Here is an 18,224-nt window from a genome sequence, read left to right as displayed (position 1 = left end):
ATAGTAGTGGCATCACTGAAATCACAACCAGAGTATACTTACTTGTTACTCGGATTACGCGGACGAACAGTGCCGCGAAGTTCGTGCATAAGCACCATCATCATCCTCAACACGGTCCGTGAGAGGCAGGCTTCCCTGAACTCTGGCAGCTCGGTGATGCATTGCGGACTTTGCTCGCCTTCCTGCAGACTTCGCTCGCCTTCCTGCAGACTTTGCTCGCCTTCCGAAATGTAGGCCAAGCACCCGGAATTTTCACGGCAGCAGCAGTTCTCCTCCTCAGTTGGCATTAGCTCGCACCGATTGCACGTGCACCAGGTGGAGACGCCGTCCATGCGACATGGTCCAGGCTCTTCATCCGTTGACTGGTCCTCCCAACTGCCGTCCGAATCCCCATCGTTTTCGCGTGCTTGCCTTTCCAGTAGTTCCTCCTCGGTGTACTCGGGCTCGTACATATACGGCATTATTGTAGCCATTGTGTGGTAAAGAAAGTAAAATAATTTACCGAGATGGTACAGGTGTTCACACGGGCTACAAGCGGCGAAGGTAGCTGACCAGAGCACTGAAACGAGTCACAGAATACTCAAAGTAACACAGAGAGAGGAATGGAATCGAAAATCTGCTGCCGTGTGTTGTGAAACGGTCTGTTTATACTTATTGGGGAAAGAGGCGTCCTGCCATTTCCATGGCGACACGTCATTAGCAGAGGCGCAGCGATTGTTGACACGAAACGTGCTTTGGCGTTGGGAAATGGGCAGTACGCGTCTGCTGATGTCAGGCTCAGGGGCGGGGGATTTGATTTAGTGCCGCAAAGGCAGGTGAGCCAGGTCGATGGGGCGAAATGATAGGATTATCACAAAATGGAGGCTGATTTCGAGTGCGATAATGGGCGAAAAGTCGGGTAAGGTCCATAGGAAAGTTTTCTACGATCTACCGATTTATGCTTACAAACACATGGCCGACCCGTAGGGACAATAAAAAAAAAGTCCCGGAACTATCCTTTAACTAACGGTGTGGACCAATCCGCTGCGCTGCCTCCCAAATATGAAAGTACAAAGGCAACTCTTGCACTATCGTTAGGGAAGGCCCTAGGGCGACACAAAAAGGGAAGACGACACTGGTTCATGAATATGGCATATTTGTTGGGATCGCCGGTGAAACGTTCGGTCGGGGCCAAAGGCACAGCCCCGGGAGTACCACTTGGACTGGTGGTGATGGCTGCGGCAAAGGGGTTGGTGCAATTCCGGGTAATGGAACCTGCCCTGCATGAGTCTGAAGCATCTGTCTCACCAGATCGTCAGTTTGTTCTTGGGGGACAATAAGATCTCTTCTTAAGGCATTAGTCTCTTGTCTGGAGGCACGCACTTCGGCCCGTAGTTCCCCCAGCAATTGGGCCAACTGGTCAGTTTCCAAGGTGTCCATAACGCTCAGGCAGAGGTTCAGAAAGGCTTCTCGTTCTGTTACGCTCACCTGGTCTCTGCGGGACGTTGGGGCACGGTTGGAGTCCTCCCTGGACTTGGCTCCCCTGGATCAGCCTTTACCCCCAGCTGCTGTAGTGTGGACTGCTCTGGTTGCTGGCAATGCCCTTGGGAGAAGGTAAGAGGCAGTGAAAATGCTGCGGTTGAATTACGATCCCCCTCGCACCCTTCGTTCCAGAATGAGATGAGCATGCGTTTTCCCATATGGTCTCACCTGTTGTCTTGTAAGGATGAGCTCTCCGTCCTGCTTCTCATCAGCAGGGGCGCCGTTGATGGACCTAGTTGCTTCACTGGTCCGTGTGCGTGGCAGCCCAGACCGGCTGTGACCAATCCACTTTGAAGGTAAGTGTTCGTAACATGATTATTGTCCGTATCCTTTTGCAATTTTATTTTCCCAATGATTATTGTCCGTAATTCTTGTAATGTCTTTTCTCTCCCCAATAGGTGTGAAGATGGTCATGCGGTGTCGCTGTGTTGGAAGCGAGTCCAAACAGTGCCAGAAGGGAATTGAGCGGTCCCCACTAGAAGGTAAGTAGGGTTTCAAGGTGGTACGCAAGGCTTATGTGTTGCTCAGCCAAGCGTAAGATGTTTATGTAGTTTCTAACCTTGTGTGTTCCTTTTCTCTTGCAGGGATGACCTGGCGGCGTCTGATGGAGAGCGGCTATCCGAGGATCTGTCGGCAGATGCCAGATGGATAGATCTGTGACGATGCTGGACGAGAAGAAGACTCCCGCATAGTTGGACGCTCGGAACAGGTGAGGATGCAACGCGCTGCAGGCGATGGGTTTGCAAAGACAGGTAAGATGCGCGCTGTAGATGCAGAGTTGGAATCAGGTAAGCTGCGCTTCGAGCGATGGTGTGGCTGGAGTAAGGTAAGATGCGCGCTGAAGATGCAATGTTGGAGTCAGGTTAGCTGCGCTTCGAGCGATGGTGTGGCTGGAGTCAGGTAAGATGAGCGCTGAAGATGCAGTGTTGAAGTCAGGTTAGCTGCGCTTCGAGCGATGGTGTGGCTGGAGTCAGGTAGGTGCACGCTGAAGAAGATGTTCCAGAACCTGATGGGATGCGTGCTGAGCTGGAAACAGGTAAGAGAGCTTCAGACAGCAGTAAGCGTTACGCTGCACACAGCAGACTAACGCGAAGCGCCTGCATGCGGGTGGGGCTGGCTTAAATAGCCTGGCCCCAGCCACTCACCTTCAGCCCCACCTTGTGGCTCCACCTTGCCACTCCCACAGACTTCTGCACGCGCCTTCCAATGCTTCTTAATGGCCACGCCCGGCCTGGATGCACGTGCCCTAGACACCAAGGGCCTGGATGCATGTGCCCTAGACATCACGAGTCTGGCGGTAACCCTTAAATGCGGCGGTAGCGCTATTAACGCTGCATTTAAGGGTCTGCCAGATGATGGCTTTGGCGGATTTCCCCCCAGCTCTGAGCCGGAGCCGCTACCTGAACATGACCGGAACCTAAATCAAAAGGGTTGGCGACAAACAGGACGAGCTCCGAGGTAATGGCTAGAGGATAGAAAGGAAGGCAGAAATCAGAACCTGACCGAAACCGCCAGGGAAAATGCAAGTAGAAAAAAGTAGAGAACGCCGGCAGCGCAGAGCAGGGAAGAACGAGTGAATATATAATAGTCGAGCGGACAACAAGGAAAAAAAAACAGAGGAAGGCAATGAAGGAATTTGGAACGTAATCCAAATCAGATAAGCACTAGTAGCACACAGCGTTGAAGGCGTTCAGCAGTGAACAGATACAACGCGCCAAAGAGGGGCATGGCCATAATTTATAGCTTAGTCTGCCATCTTAGGTGAGGACTAGACCTGGGACCATAAACGCCAAGTCTTCCATAAACTCTACGGGCGAAGTCTGACAGTATAACCCTTCCCCCTAGGGGGCCCTCTGGGTTTCCCCGGGTGTAGAAGATGGAATCTCCTCAACAGTCGTGGGGCGTGGATGTGACAAGTATTGCACTCTCCCCTTGCGATAACGAGAGTCCACCAAATAAGCCACCTCATATTTTCTGGGGTCTGTGTATCAGGAGGTCTTTGATTCAAGGGTTTCCTATGATATGGATCAATCCTGTGTACCTTCAATAAAGAGGTATGAAACACAGGATGTATCCGTTGTAGGCTCTTGGGTAACTGTAGCTTGAAGGCTACTGGATTGATCTGAGTGATGATGCGATAAGGTCCCAAATAACGAGGGGCGAACTTGCCTGCATGCACCCATTTGGGTAGAAACTTGGTAGCCAACCATACTAGCTGACCTGGCTTCCAGTCCGGATTGGTCCTTCTCTTTATATCAGCCCACTTCTTATGTGTCTGCTTACTGTCTTCCAGTGCTTTCTTGGCCGTCTTCTGGACGTCTACAAGTTCAGTTAACAAACTGTCGATTGCCGGGGTGCTAGTGGAAGGGATCCCTATCCATGGTAGGGGTTGAGGATTATAACCATAGGTACAAAAGAAAGGACTCATTTGAATGGAGGTGTGGAAAGAATTATTATAAGCAAATTCAGCTTGAGGAAGTAATGAGGCCCATTCTTCTTGTTTGTTGCTACAAAAACATCTAAGATATTGCTCAAGTGTGGCATTGAGTCTTTCTGTCTGGCCATTAGTTTGGGGATGATATCCCGAAGATAATGCTCTGTGTATGCCTAATTGTTGGCATAAGGTGGACCAAAATCTTGATGTAAATTGTGTACCTCTGTCCGATATAATGGTTCTCGGTAGACCATGCAATCGAACAATGTCCAGTAGGAATACAGCTGCTGCCTCCGGAGCCGAAGGAAGATGTGAAATGGGTGAGAAAGGAGCCATCTTGCTGAATCTACGGTGACCATTACCGTATTTATACCCTTAGAAATGGGTAAATCGACGATAAAGTCAGTGGAGATATGCTCCCATGAATGACCTGGTAATGTAGGTTGTTGAAGAAGTCCAAGGGTCTTGCCTGTGGCATGCTTGTTGCAAGCGCACACCGGACAGAATGAGACATAGTGGGTTACATCATGAAGGATAGAAGGCCACCAAAACCGTCTCTTCATTAACTCTCGAGTCTTCCTGGATGACCTGCCAAAGGTGTATCATGGCACCAACTGAGTATTTGTTCTTGGAGGGTCTTGGAAGGAATGTACAAGGCTGCATCATGATAGTGGAGACCTTCACTGCCTTGTGTTACCGACGGAGGGATCTCCTTCTCATGTTGATATTGTAACAAAAGTTGTTGTAAGAACGTCTCTACCACAGCAATTGTCCTTAACACAGGTAGTAGAAGATTATGTCCTTGGTAGGTACCAACCTCCTCTCCTTGACTGCGTGACAGGGCATCGGCTACCTGGTTTTCAGTTCCTGGAATGTAGGTTAACCGAAAATAAAACTGGAGGAAGAAATAAGCCCATCGAGCATTACGGGCATTAAAACACTCCATTTGTTGAAGGACCTTCAGATTTCGGTGAGCTGTACGGATGAGGAAGCTATGTTTATCCCCCTGCAAATGATGGTGCCACTCTTGGCATGCTAGCTTGATTGCTAATAATTCCTTCTCTAGCACCGAATAGTTCCTTTCGCTGCTTGTGAGAGTTTTGGAGTAGTAAGCCACTGGATGTTCTATACTGTCATCGGTCTTCTGCAGTAAGACTACCCCTACTGCTCCTACTGAGGCATCAGCTTCCAATATAAATGGCTTATTTTGATCAGGTTGGACCAAAATGGGAGCAGTAGTAAATCGTTCTTTTAGAGTGTTAAATGCTTCCCTTTGTTCCTGGGCGAAGTCGAACTTGACTCCCTTCTTAAGGAGTTTGGTGATCGGTTGAACAAGATCAGAGAAGTTAGGTATGAATTGTCTATATAAATTGGACAAGCCCAGGAATCTTTGGATGTCCTTAACGCATCTCGGTTTCTTCCAGTCCAATACTGCTTGAGTCTTGCGATGGTCCATCTGTATCCCCTCCTTAGAAAGGATAAATCCCAAATATGACACGGTGTTGGCTTCAAAGGTACACTTTTCTGGTTTCACCAGAAGTTGGTTGGTGTGCAGACTGTTACCCTCTTAGAAGGGTCAATAAGGAGGACGCGCACACAGAGTGAAGAACAAACATCGCAGGAGGAGGCCCGGATGTGAGTGGGCGTGCGTGTGGCGGATTGCCGGCAAGAACCTCGGACACGCACCAGCGCGAGTGTGGCGGACTGCCAAGGAAGGAGCTCGGAGGCTCGGATGCGCCCCAGGCGCGGAGGTGGCGGACTGCCAAGGAGGAGGAGGACTCCGTCGTGCGCACGGAATGGCCTCGTCGCCAGTGTTACCCTCTTAGAAGGGTCAATAAGGAGGACACGCACACGGAGTGAAGAACAAACGTCTATTTATTAACAGATACTAAACAGGAACTGGCGCTCTCGCGCCTTACCCAGAACTCCCCTTTCTTCCTCCCACTCCCCGTTACAATAGCTCCGCCTTCCCAACGGCGGGGGCCGCACTCATTAACCCTTGAGTGCCTGGCAACACAGACGGTGTAATACTTCCTTGACTTGATTCCTGTGATCCTCTAGGTTACGAGAGAAAACCAAAATATCTTCCAGATAGACTACCACCGAAAGAAATAGGAGATCCGAAAATATCTTGTCCATAAATCTTTGAAATATGGCTGGAGCATTGACTAAACCAAACAGCATTACCTTGTATTCGAATAGCCCAAGGGGTGTCCTGAATGCCGTCTTCCATTCATCTCCCTTGCGGATCCTCAGAAGATGATACGCACCTCGGAGGTCCAGCTTTGTGAAGTAATGTGAATCCTGTACTGCTTCCAGAATATCCCTAATCAAGGGCATCAGGTATCGGTCTCGGATTGTAACCTGATTGAGACCACGATAATCGATGCAGGGTCTCAGTTCCGAGATGTCTTTCTTAGGAATAAAGAACAATGATGCTCCGCAAAGGGGACTTGGAGTCTTGAATCAGCCCGTTCTGAAGGTGAGTGTCTAAATATTCTCTCAAGTCATTTCTTTCGGGCAAGGACAAATGATACATCCGTCCGAAAGGGACTTGTGCGTCGGGAACCAAATCGATGGCACAATCTTCCGCTCGGTGTGGTGGTATTTGTCTTGGTACCACGTCTTGAAAGACTTCGGCATATTCTTGATACTGTAATGGAACAGAGGACACAGTCTTGATTCCGGGAGTTCCAGTATCTTGCTTCAATCGTCTGATAAGAGGGACTTCCATACAGTGTTTTTCACAGAAAGATGAGTCAAACTCACTTTCTTCAAGACCCAATCAATGGAAGGATTGTGTTTCCTTAACCAGGGTATACCAATCACCAAGGGAAAATGTGCTGCTTAAATAATGTCAAACACCATCTCCTCTTGATGCTGCCCCAACTGCATCCGTATTGGAATGGTTTCTTTAGTAATCGGTCCGAATGAAAGAGTTGTGCCGTCTACTCCTTCAACAGGTATGGGTCTTGATTTGCGCTGTTCAGGAATGTGTTTTGCTTTAGCCCACTCCATATCAATAAAATTGCCTGCGGCACCACACTCCAACATTGCCAGTAGCTCCAATGGTTCTGAGGCATTAAGCCACAAAAAGACCTTAAATACCATCAGGCGGTTATCTTCACCTTCTTCTATTGGGGTTGTGATGAAGCAAGGGTAGCAGGAAGATCCCCTGACTCTTCCCTTGCGTAAGTTCGGGGGCTGGTGTTTTCCTTTCGACGAGGAGGGACCTCAGGACAATTCCTAAGTAGGTGTTTTGAGGAACCACAATACATACACAGTCCTGCATCTCTGCCCCTTTTGCGTTCTTCAGGTGTCAAAGGGCCACGGGTTGTACCGATTTGCATTGGTTCTTCGGCGGTCTGAGGTTCCCTAGGAGGTGGAGAGGTGAGACTCGGTGGAAGGGATGAATGTGGACTTCTCCTTTCCTGGCGACGTTCCTGTAGACGAAACTCTATTTGTAGGGCTAAAGTCATCAGCTCTTGGAAATTAGCAGGCCGAGTTATGCGAGCCAGCTCATCCTTGATATCATCGTGTAGACCTCTCCTAAATATGGTGTGTTTGGCTGAATCCGGCCAGTCTGCCTTAGACGCCAGTCTCAGGAATCTGGAAATGTAGGTCTGCACATCAGTTGTTCCTTCTCTGACATCCAGAATGGCTTTCATGGAAGTATACAATACTTCTGGACGATCAAATCTTTCTTTAAATTGGGCCACAAAGCCATCTAAATCGTTCAAGGACGGATTGTTGTTTGTCACAAGAGGGGTGGCCCAGGCTAAAGCGTTTCCCATCAAATTAGCAATGATAAACCCCACTCTAGACCTAGCCGTCTCGTAGGTGTGTGGTCTAAAAGTAAAATAGACCTTGCAAGCATCCAAAAAATCCTTTAGTCCACCTGGATGACCATCATACTTTCCATACGACAAGGCCATAGGGGGTAAATCTCCTCAATCCTCTCTCTGTAAGGCCACTTGTTGACGCAGCGTAGCATTTTCAGTCTTAAGGGTTTGGAACTCCACAGTGAGATTTTGCATGGCAGCAAATAATTCTTGGTACTGTTCCAAGGACACCATAGGTATTGTTAGGCGTTGTTTTCTGTCAGATGAAGGTCTGACCTCCCCAACCTCCTCCTCACCTCTACTTTCGGATGAACTGTCCTTGGAACTGGTTGGGGTTTTCCGGCACGACTTCCGGTCTTCTGCGAACTGTCTTTTCTTTAACTTCTTTTCTTGTCGTGTAAGTAGGGGCAAGCTACCCCAGAGGCCACCTTGACAGGAAGTGTGACTTATCAAAGGTGAACCCCGAGGAGCTAAACCCCCAATGTTCCAGGGAAAAAGCCTCTGGGCAACAAAAAACCCTGGGTAATCTGCAATGAGGAAGGGTTCAGCTGGTCTTTCACAGTTCTTGCCAAGTGTCTTGAAAACAATCCAGGAAGGCAGGGTATACTACAGGCAGTAGAAGGGATCCGAAGTCCAGTAGGAATATACAGGATCCGGAATAGGAAGACTAAACTAAGGCAAACTCCACCGTAGAAAAAAGGGCAAACAGAAAATGAAGGAGAAGTACAAGTGGAAGATAGAAGCGACTAGAACTGGAGAGAAAGATTGAAAAAGGGAGCAGTGTAACAGAAGCAAAGATAAGAAACAGTGGAAAGGTAAGTTGAGAATGTAAACACCCAAAACCAGAGAGAAAACAGGAAATCACCTACCGTGGTTTGAAGACCGAAGGAGAAGAATAAGCGGTAGACTGGAGCTGCTACCTGAACGTGACCGGAACCTAAATCAAAAGGGTTGGCGACAAACAGGACGAGCTCCCAGGTAATGGCTAGAGAATAGAAAGGAAGGCGGAAATCAGAACCTGACCGAAACCACCAGGGAAAATGCAAGTAGAAAAAAGTGGAGAATGCCTGCAGCGCCGAGCGGGGAAGAACGAGTTAATATATAATAGTTGAGCGGACAGCAAGGAAAAAACAACAGAGGAAGGCAATGAAGGAATTTCGAACGTAATCCAAATCAGATAAGCACCAGTAGCACACAGCGTTGAAGGCGTTCAGCAGGGAACAGATGCAATGCGCCGAAGAGGGGGCGTGGCCATAATTTATAGCTTAGTCCGCCATCTTAGGTGAGGACTAGACCGGGGACCATAAACGAAGTCTGACACGAGTGCAGGGTTACCGGAGTCTTGATGGTGGGTGCGCACCGAACGCACTTAGTCGATCCTCGTCGCTATTGTTAGCTTTATACCAGTATCATGCTGTAATGGTAATGAAGCATGCCTGAGTAAATGGATACGAAGCAATAAATCAAAGGAGATTAATGTGGCACATCTGAACTTTCTTTAATCCATGCGTCAACTGAACTTTTGGCGGTAGCCCCGCCTATTCCTTAACACGTGGGGCGCAGCCCACAGAAAGAGTACAAAAGAAAGGAGACTTGGCTACTGTACAAATATTGAGTGTGACAATAGAAATGGGACATGACAGTAGGTGAGTTCCCATTAGAGAAATTGCCCTTTTTACCCCTAGTGGTCAAGTCCTGCGTAATGATGGGTTTTAGATTATTCTCTCTGAGAAGGCTAGGTCTCATTAGACAAGAGGACCTTTCTGCCTCTCCAGGTCGGAGGGCTGTTTGTCTAATGGGAAATAGCTGCTTCAGTATGAGTAGGCTAGTTCCCATTTGACGGGTGGACCTCTGGCTCTCCTGGTGATCATCAACTTTTTCCGAATGTACTCTTTCTGATAATGTTCAAAACAAGACATTATAGCCAACCCTCACAGTGCTGTAACAAGCTCCTCATTGGTCTCACAATATTTCTGTTGTCTGATGGCAAATTGATAGCAAGCCAAAATGTTATTCCCCTTCTCCTCGTAACGCTTGTCCATCTTGGCTATGTATATATCAAACTGAGTCGGGTGCCCATCACGGTGCATTCAGGTAGTTTTAAGAAATTGTTGTCCAGCCCGACTTCGACAATGAAACAGTGCCTCTTTCTTTTTACTCAAATAATTAGGACCATATACTGCCAAAATATACTTCTGGAATCTTTCTTTCCATTTAATAACCTAGGAATAACCTAGTGCCTGGTATATTTGCCATAATCTTTGAATTCATTTCTGTTGCTTCCCTATTTTCGTGCCCTTGGTATTTGTCACCTTGTTCACAGGGACAAATGTCTGAAATCTCCCATTTAAGGTCCAATTAAAAAAACCCTCTCAGAGTAACAGCCAATTGTGCTGCGGCATGCTCCCTTCTTTATGTGTGCAAGTGTTTCTTTCGGTCGCTACACTAGGTGTGGGACAGGCACAGCACGGAGCGCAGAGCCCGCAGTGAAGGCCTTCAGTTTGTTACGTAGCTAAGCAACAGACAAGTCAACTCCTTATCATGTCTCAAATTGGCAGGTAACAACTGGCAACACCGAACGATGCAGCCATGGACCACGTGTTCTGTTGCGTGCATGCATGGCTATGCTGCTAGGGGGCTTCCTGTGTCCTCATAGGCGCACGCATAGCCCAGATACTCCCCAATACAGGCCTGGAGAGTCCCAATAAACCACCATTCGACTGCGCAACTAACCCTGTACCTGCTCAGCCAGGGCAACCACAATCAATGGCAAGTGCAGGCTCTTTGTCATTGCCGCAACTCATCACCAGTTAAGGAAATGAACCAGAACACAGCCAGTACGTGTGACTTATTTTCATTTTAGTTCATCTTTATACGGCAACAACTCTCTCTGTCCTCATCCTCACACGAGCCACCATACTACTTGCCTTGCATTCTCTTCTAGTGTTCTCTGTTCGCATTCCACACCCATAACATTCACTCTGCTGACATTTCTAACACCGTGAGGAGGCCCCCTTTCTTCTAGAGGACTTTATTCCCATGGCCACTTTCCGTATTCTAATATTACTCAACTAGAGTTGTATTGCCAAGTGTGAATGGTTCAGTTAGCCCCCCTCTAGTGCGCTATATGAGCATGGGTTGACCCACATTGACCCTATTAGGCATGAAGATGTGTTTGCTCTCCTGGCCAGAAAGACCATGTGTCTGTCCTGGGCTTGAAGACAAAAATAGACCCTTGCAGGGGCCAGAAACGGATGATGTGATGCATCGGTAGGGCCAGAAACCGAACAGAGGCACCACTCTCCTTGGTGTTGAGAGTTAAACCACAGTGAAGTTGCTTTACCCAGGGTATTGCACTCCTCCTCGTCTTTCCACTCCCCCTCTCTACTTTTGATGGGCTAGTTATTAGGTAAGGATGTACAACCAGGTGCCAGCTAGCATACTTCTTAACGGACACAGGCCTTCGTCCACAGTATTTACCTTATTTTCAGGGTCCACCTTCTGCACTTCTTCCTTCTTCCTCCTCCCTTTTCTCCCTCAGTACCTCTGCCAAAATCTTCCTCCATCGGTGGGCCTCATCTTCCTACACCGATTTTGTCTGTACCTTTTAAACTGTTCTCCAAGTAATTTCCTCCTTTCTCGTGCCTCACCTTCCATCTATCCTTTTCCCCCTTGCTAGTTTTCCCCTCTTCACGCTGCTCTCCCCTTTCCATTCTTTTGATGCATCTTCACCTTCCTCTCCCATCCACCTCTCTTTAAGTCTTACTCTCCTTCCACTCACGTCGCCTTCCTTCGTCCTCATCCTCTTTTACTCCGGTCTTTACTGCAATGCTTGTTTCCAAACTCCCATACTAGGCCTTCTACCCCAGCCTCCCTGTGTAGTCCTGCCCCTTTTGATACTGGAAAAGGAAGCGTGTTAATGAATGTGCCCAAGTCCTTGTGTGTACGTGACAAAGTGATTGGCTCGTCAGAGTGACTCATCATCTTCAGATCTAGGGGTTTGTATCTGTTATAAATTGTCAGCTCCCAACTTGAAGTCAAGCAGCGCTGTCATGGTAGCTGCCTGACCCCACCATGGTGCCTCCTGCAGGCAGCTGCACAATAACTCTGCCAACCTTGAACCTCCTCATATGCCAACTTCATTGCATACCCTCAAACTCAACTATGTGTTATTCCCAGTCCATCCTGCAGTGTATTGAAATGGACTTTTAGTGGGATCAAAGACGATACCCACAGACCTTTTGGCCTTCTAATGCAGAGTTGTTCATTCTTCAAAACTCTACCAGGTCTTGAATTACAGACTGGTACCTGTCAAAGGATAAAGTGGATAGGCTAGACACGTTGGGAATACCTTATATACTGGCTATTATCTTTGTGAAGGTACAGGCCCCGACAGGGTCTCGTAGCTCCATTCCCATGTGTCCACCTAGAAACACGGTCACAGTTCTCTCCTTTTTTTTATGCCGTCACTCAGTTCATTGTTGTACTCAATATGTAATTCCTTTCATTGACGGTTTCATATTTTCAGTCATTTATATTCCATGAAAGTATTTATATTGTTAAAGAAGGCCTTATCTTCATTTATTATATTACTCAAGTTATCAGTTCATGTTTCTTACATATATATCATATTCAAGATTTATTATAACCATTTCATTGGACCAACGTGTAAGATATCTTAGCCATTGGCATAATTATGGATCTATGTGTTCTAATTGAACCTGAACTAGTTGCATTTTTTCCAAATGTTTTGTACCACATTTTTTTAAATGTCAGCTTGTGGGGAAGGTCGGCCCTCCACCACCCACCTCCCCACGCCTTACACAATCCAATATGGCCTGACCCTAACCCACCATCTGCCTTTGGTGGTATCAAACATTTAAAGAAATTGAGGGGATGGGGGTGTGGAACCAGTTTGGGGGAGGTCAACCAAAATACATAAACCTATAATTATACTGTTAACTGATGTAATGGTCACTAATATTCTTAATCAAAATCTACACAACTTTAACTCCTTGCCAAAACGAACCATCTTGTTCTTACCATTACATTTGCAGTGCCAAGGACGAGATAGCTTGTCCTTTTCTGCACTGGTTTTCGTGCGATGGCACAAAAATAAAATCCAACCCCCGGGCTATGTGAGGAGGAGGTTCCTCCTCACGGCCAGGGGGTTGGATTTCCTTCAGTTTCACGTCAGCGTGCGTAATGCTCGCTGACGTGAAACTGAAAGTATATTTCACTGCTTCAGCCATTTTCGGCTGCAGCAGTGAAAGTGAAGGTAGGTTTGCACCTTCTTCTCCCTCGATCTCTGGCATTATTGTGCCCTTGAGATCAAGGGGGGTGTCGTTGGAAAGTGGAGACTCTCCCCTTTCCAACGACTCCTTCCTTGAAGCATTGCTGGCGCAGATCGCTCAATCCGCTCCCAGCAATGCCACTAGACCACCAGGGATCTGTTTTTGAAGTGGGGCGTGGGGGCCACTTACTATGTAAGCGGCCCTCTCCACCCCGGCCCCCAAAGCATGGGGCAGTACGTTTTACCCACCCTAGGGGCAGATGGGTATACTAATGTGCCCATGTGCGCTTAGGAAAAGGGTAAAAAAACAAAAAAAACATGTTTCTGGTGGGGGGCACCCTAAACCACCAGTTTTGTTGGCAGTGGCCCTTCCCCCGCCCAAAGTGATGGGGGGGCATCTCATGCAGCCCTCCCAGGGGGCATGGATAGGGGAGAGGGCCACCAGAGAACTTTGCAAAGCATGGGGCAGTATGTTTTGCCCACCTTGGGGGCAGGTGGGTATACTAATGTGCCCATCTGCGCTTAGGAAAGGGGCAAAAAAATGTAATTACAAAAATAAACATGTTTTTGGTGGGGGGGCACAATAAACCAGCACTGGTGTTTGTATTGTAAAGGGTGGTGGCCCTCTCCCCACCACCCCATATGGATAGTGGGCAACTCATGTAGCCCTCCCTCTGGGCAGATTCCTAGTGCAATCTGCCCCAAGAAAGGGGCAAATGTGTATTTACTGTGGTGTGGGGGCCACTATACCACCAGGGATGGCTTGAAAGGGGGGGCAGTGATCGGAGCATGATAGATATGATTTGTTTTTGCTGAGCTGACCATAATGAATGTTTTTGTTTTGTTTACAGGTTTTTTTTACGCGAGGAGCTGCAACGTTATGCAAGTCGTTTTTTTTATACTACGGTCAGGGCCCATTGGCAGTGAGGTGGGTGGGACTGGATTGTTGGTGGTGAGGGTGGGAGTGGGCAGTCTGGGGAGGTATTCTGGTGGGCGGGACACAAAAGCAAGGTCAGGTCATAAATTGCCCCCATGTCAGTAGAATATTGGTGTTTCCCTGGGAGCGGTTGTCTCCCATGTGGGTTTACTGTCCGCAAGCCCAGGCAGCACCTCTGGCTGTACTGCATTACAGATTTCACCTCCGGGGAGGAATGGGGACCCTGCTGTGGCTCCCCAGAACTACCGCTGGACTTTGGGAATGTCGACCCACACGGGAGACAGGTGCCAGAGGCATCACCTCTGACCATCCTGGAGCTCTGGCTGGCCTGCGTTACAGCTTGCCCTGACCATCCTGGAGCTCTGGGCTGGCATGTATTATAACATTTTGCCCCGGGAAGGGATGGGACCCTGCCGGGGCTCCCTGTGGCTGTTACTGTACTTGGGGCTGGTGGACCCACATGGGAGACAGCTGTTGAAGGCCAAGGACATCACCTCCAGACGTCCTGGGGTTTTGGCTGGGATGCGTTACACCTTTTCCCTCCGGGGAGGGATTGGCACACTGACGGGGCTCCCTGGTGGGAAAAAGCTATAACACAGGCCAGCCAGAGCTCCAAGATGATCGGGGGCGATATCCCTGGCCTTGGGTGGGTGTTTCCCATGTGGGTTGCCCGTCCCGCAGCCCAGCGGTGGTTCCAGGAAGCCCCGGCAGGGTCCCACTCCCTCAGGGAAGGAGACCCTGTCAGGGCTCCCTGGGACAGCCGCTGCACTTGGAGATGGTCGCCCCATATGGGAGACAGCTGCGGAAGGCCAGGAACATTACCCCCGACTATCCTGGAGCTGTGGCTGGTCTGTGTTACAGCTTTTCCATCCGGGAAAGGTCGGGGACCATGCCAGGTTTCCCTGGGACTGCTGTTGCACATGGGGATGGTCGACACGTTCTTTTTTGCCCAGGTATGTGCACCCACACATGAGGTACTGTTTTCATCCAGACACCTGTGGGAATGTGGAAAGGTAGGACATGTGTTGTTGGCGGCATGTTTCAGTAGTTTCCAGGTGGGAAATGTCTGAAAATGTATTTTTTCCCCACTAACTTTCAGACTTTGCCAGGCTTTTGGTGAATACATTCTAGGGCGATTCTCGCCAGTCATACCTCTGTGGATTCCCACCGGGGTCTTCTTTTCAGAAATGCATGGGGTTCCCTGTTTGCCTTGGTGGCTGTGACACCCCAGGCCCAAATCTGTAGGTTGTGCACAAGAGCAAATTCCTGCAAAATCTGCTCTGCCGAAACACTTGGGGTTACCAGTGGTTTAGCCTTTTCCGTCTGCCCCCAGATAGGTGCACCCCCACATGCGAGGAACAGTTTTGGTTTTGACACCTGTTGGAACGCAGGGAGGTACGACATGTGTTGTTGGTGGTGTGTTTCGGTGAATTGGAGGTGGGAAATGTCTGAAAATTTAGTTGTTTTCCCCTAAATTATGGACTTTGCTGGGGCTTGTGGGTAATACATTCTGGGGCAATTCACACAAGTCAGACCACTGGATTCCCACAGGTGTCTTCTTTTTGGAAAATGCATGGGGTTCTCTGTTTTCCTTGGTGGTAGCGACACCCCAGGCCCAAATCTGTAGGCTGTCCACAAGAGCAAATTCCTGCTAAATCTGCTCTCCCGAAACACTTGGGGTTACCAGTGGTTTAGCCTTTTCCCCTTGCGCCCAGGCAGGTGCACCCCCACATGTGAGTTACCATTTTCATTGGTAAACCTGTGGGAATGTGGGAAGGTAGGACATTTGTTGTTTTCTCTTGGTTTTCATACATTTGCTACCGCACTTTGTTACACAACCCTTTCATTTCCCAAATGTGACCTACATTTAGTTGCTGCTTTAGGCACTGTACGCTTTTGTAACCTGCACAAGTCACCTACCCTTCAAAAGATCTGCCGGCGGCCTTTAAAAAATGGTATGCTTGCAATTCCTCAGCACATTTGTTTTCCTTATTTACAAATGCTAAGTACGTCTGTTTAGGCCGTCAGCATAAAAATCATGTGTACCAGGGCTCAGTTTTTGGCTTGTGGTATTGCTTCTTTTGTGAAACAATACACAAAATGTGTGATTTCCTAACTGGAAGAGTCGGGGGAATGTAGTGGGGCATTGCTTTTCTCAATATTCACAGAAGCCATTACCTTACAGGTCCAACCATGTCTAGCACATACCTTTTTTTATCTGTCATTTTTTCCCAAACTATGGGAATTTTCCCTACATAGTTTTTGCCTGACCTGCGCAAATCACCATTTGCTAAACTTTGAATTTTGTCTTCTTTTCAGAAATGGATGCCTTTCTGTCTTCCCATTCAGCTTTCCTACCCTCCTCTACCATTCCGTCCACGCATGTCCTATTGGGAAAAATGGGTAAAATCGCCTACCTCACACAAAACAGATGGTAACCTTATGAAAATATGTTTATTTTTGGTTTCCACTCAACCTGTTGAAAGCCAGGAAATTGGGATTTCAGCACAACAAACCATTTGTTCCTAGCTCTTACAAGGAAAAAACCACAGGCTTCTCTGTACATCATTTTATTGGCATTTTCTGAAAAAACACAAAATCTGCTCCCTTTTTGGCAATTTTCTCTCACCACCATACAGCCAACTATGATTCCTTGGTGGCGTTATGACCACCTACATGTGGGAAGAAAAGGAGCCAAATGTGGATGAGATATCACATGTAACAAAAAGGGATTGAATGGCGACACACCGAAACCACCAAAAAAGGGCTTGCCACTGGGGGGAGAGGGGGTGGGGTTCCATTGGCAGTTAAGGGGTTAAAAAAGAATAACACACATTAGCCCAAGGACGAGTATGCTCGTCCTCTTTGCATAGACTTACATAATTGCCTGGCACCTAAGGGGTTAAAGAAATAGATAATTGGGTAATGGGAGTGTTTTTATTATGACAAGTGCTTACACTGTAAAGCAACAAATAGTACATATACATGTGTAAACCCAAGATCGAATTGGTGGAGCCATATGGAGTGAAACTGCTTTACCTGTGGGGATTGGAAGAAAAAGAAGCCGAACAGTGAAACATTTGTGGAAAAACAGTTCTCATAACCGCACATGAAAAGCTGCAAGAATTTGATAACAGGAAAAGAAAACTTTATTATTGCAAATGTTCACAATCTTTTGTCACAATATTTCTTGTAAGGGCTCAACAGATTATCACACCGTCACACTTTCAGTAGGGGCACGCTGATACACAGTGCCGGAGGTTTGTGACACAATTATCGATTTATACATTATTTGCTTTGCATAATGGTGCTGTAGTGTGAACAAGTATGGGTAAACTATAGACAACTAAAGATCTCAGAAAGAACATTTCCACGTTAAAAATGTCACTCGAAATATGGATTTCTAGGACAGTGAGTTAAAATAACATGAAAAGCAACTCACACTGCCTAAAATAAAAAATGTGATTGGAGTGGAAGGAACTCAGAAACACTTGACACTTTTCTGAAGTGCACCTGGCACTTTTTTAATCCTTTATACTCTTGCACTTTAGTCAGGCATTTGCAATATTTACGATTTGCCTTGGTGAAGTAATATGGTTCCGTGTAGACTTTATGACGCATTTTGCACTCAGCACTTTTATATGGATGTATAATGGATTTGTATGTACAAGGCAGTTTTGCCAGTATTTAACATCAGGCATTCGCCAAGCGGAGTGTCCGAGCAGGAATGTACAGACAGAATTTGGCCTGTAGATATCCTGCACCAGTTCCGTAAAAGGAATGATGAACTATACATTAGGCCTTGACCAGAATGCGCTTGGCCATGGGTAGCCAATGAAGATGGTGCACTACTGGAGTAATGTGAGCACAACTAGGTGTGTAAGTGGCTACTCTGGCTGCAGAGTTCTGCAGGACCTAAAGGTGCCATAAGAGGTAGACAGGTTGTGCCAGCAATAGGGCGTAGCACTGGTCCATGGAGGACATAACAAGTGAGGACACCTCAGAGGCACGTAACTGAGAAATGAGTAAACAAAGAACCGTACTAAGGGTTTTCAGTTTAAGATAGCCCCTTTGACAGACTGTACTTATCTGAAATTCCGCATACAGAAAGGCTAATATCTTTACCCCTAAAGATGGCCACAAAAAGGGGATCCAAAAGGCAGTAGAGGAAGGAGGGCCCACCACCAACACCTCAAT

This window comes from Ambystoma mexicanum, chromosome 4p (assembly GCF_040938575.1).
Source record: "Ambystoma mexicanum isolate Mex_15411 chromosome 4p, UKY_AmexF1_1, whole genome shotgun sequence".
NCBI lineage: Eukaryota > Metazoa > Chordata > Amphibia > Caudata > Ambystomatidae > Ambystoma > Ambystoma mexicanum.
The sequence above is the reverse complement of the archived record's forward strand: the minus strand, read 5'-3'. Positions refer to the sequence as shown.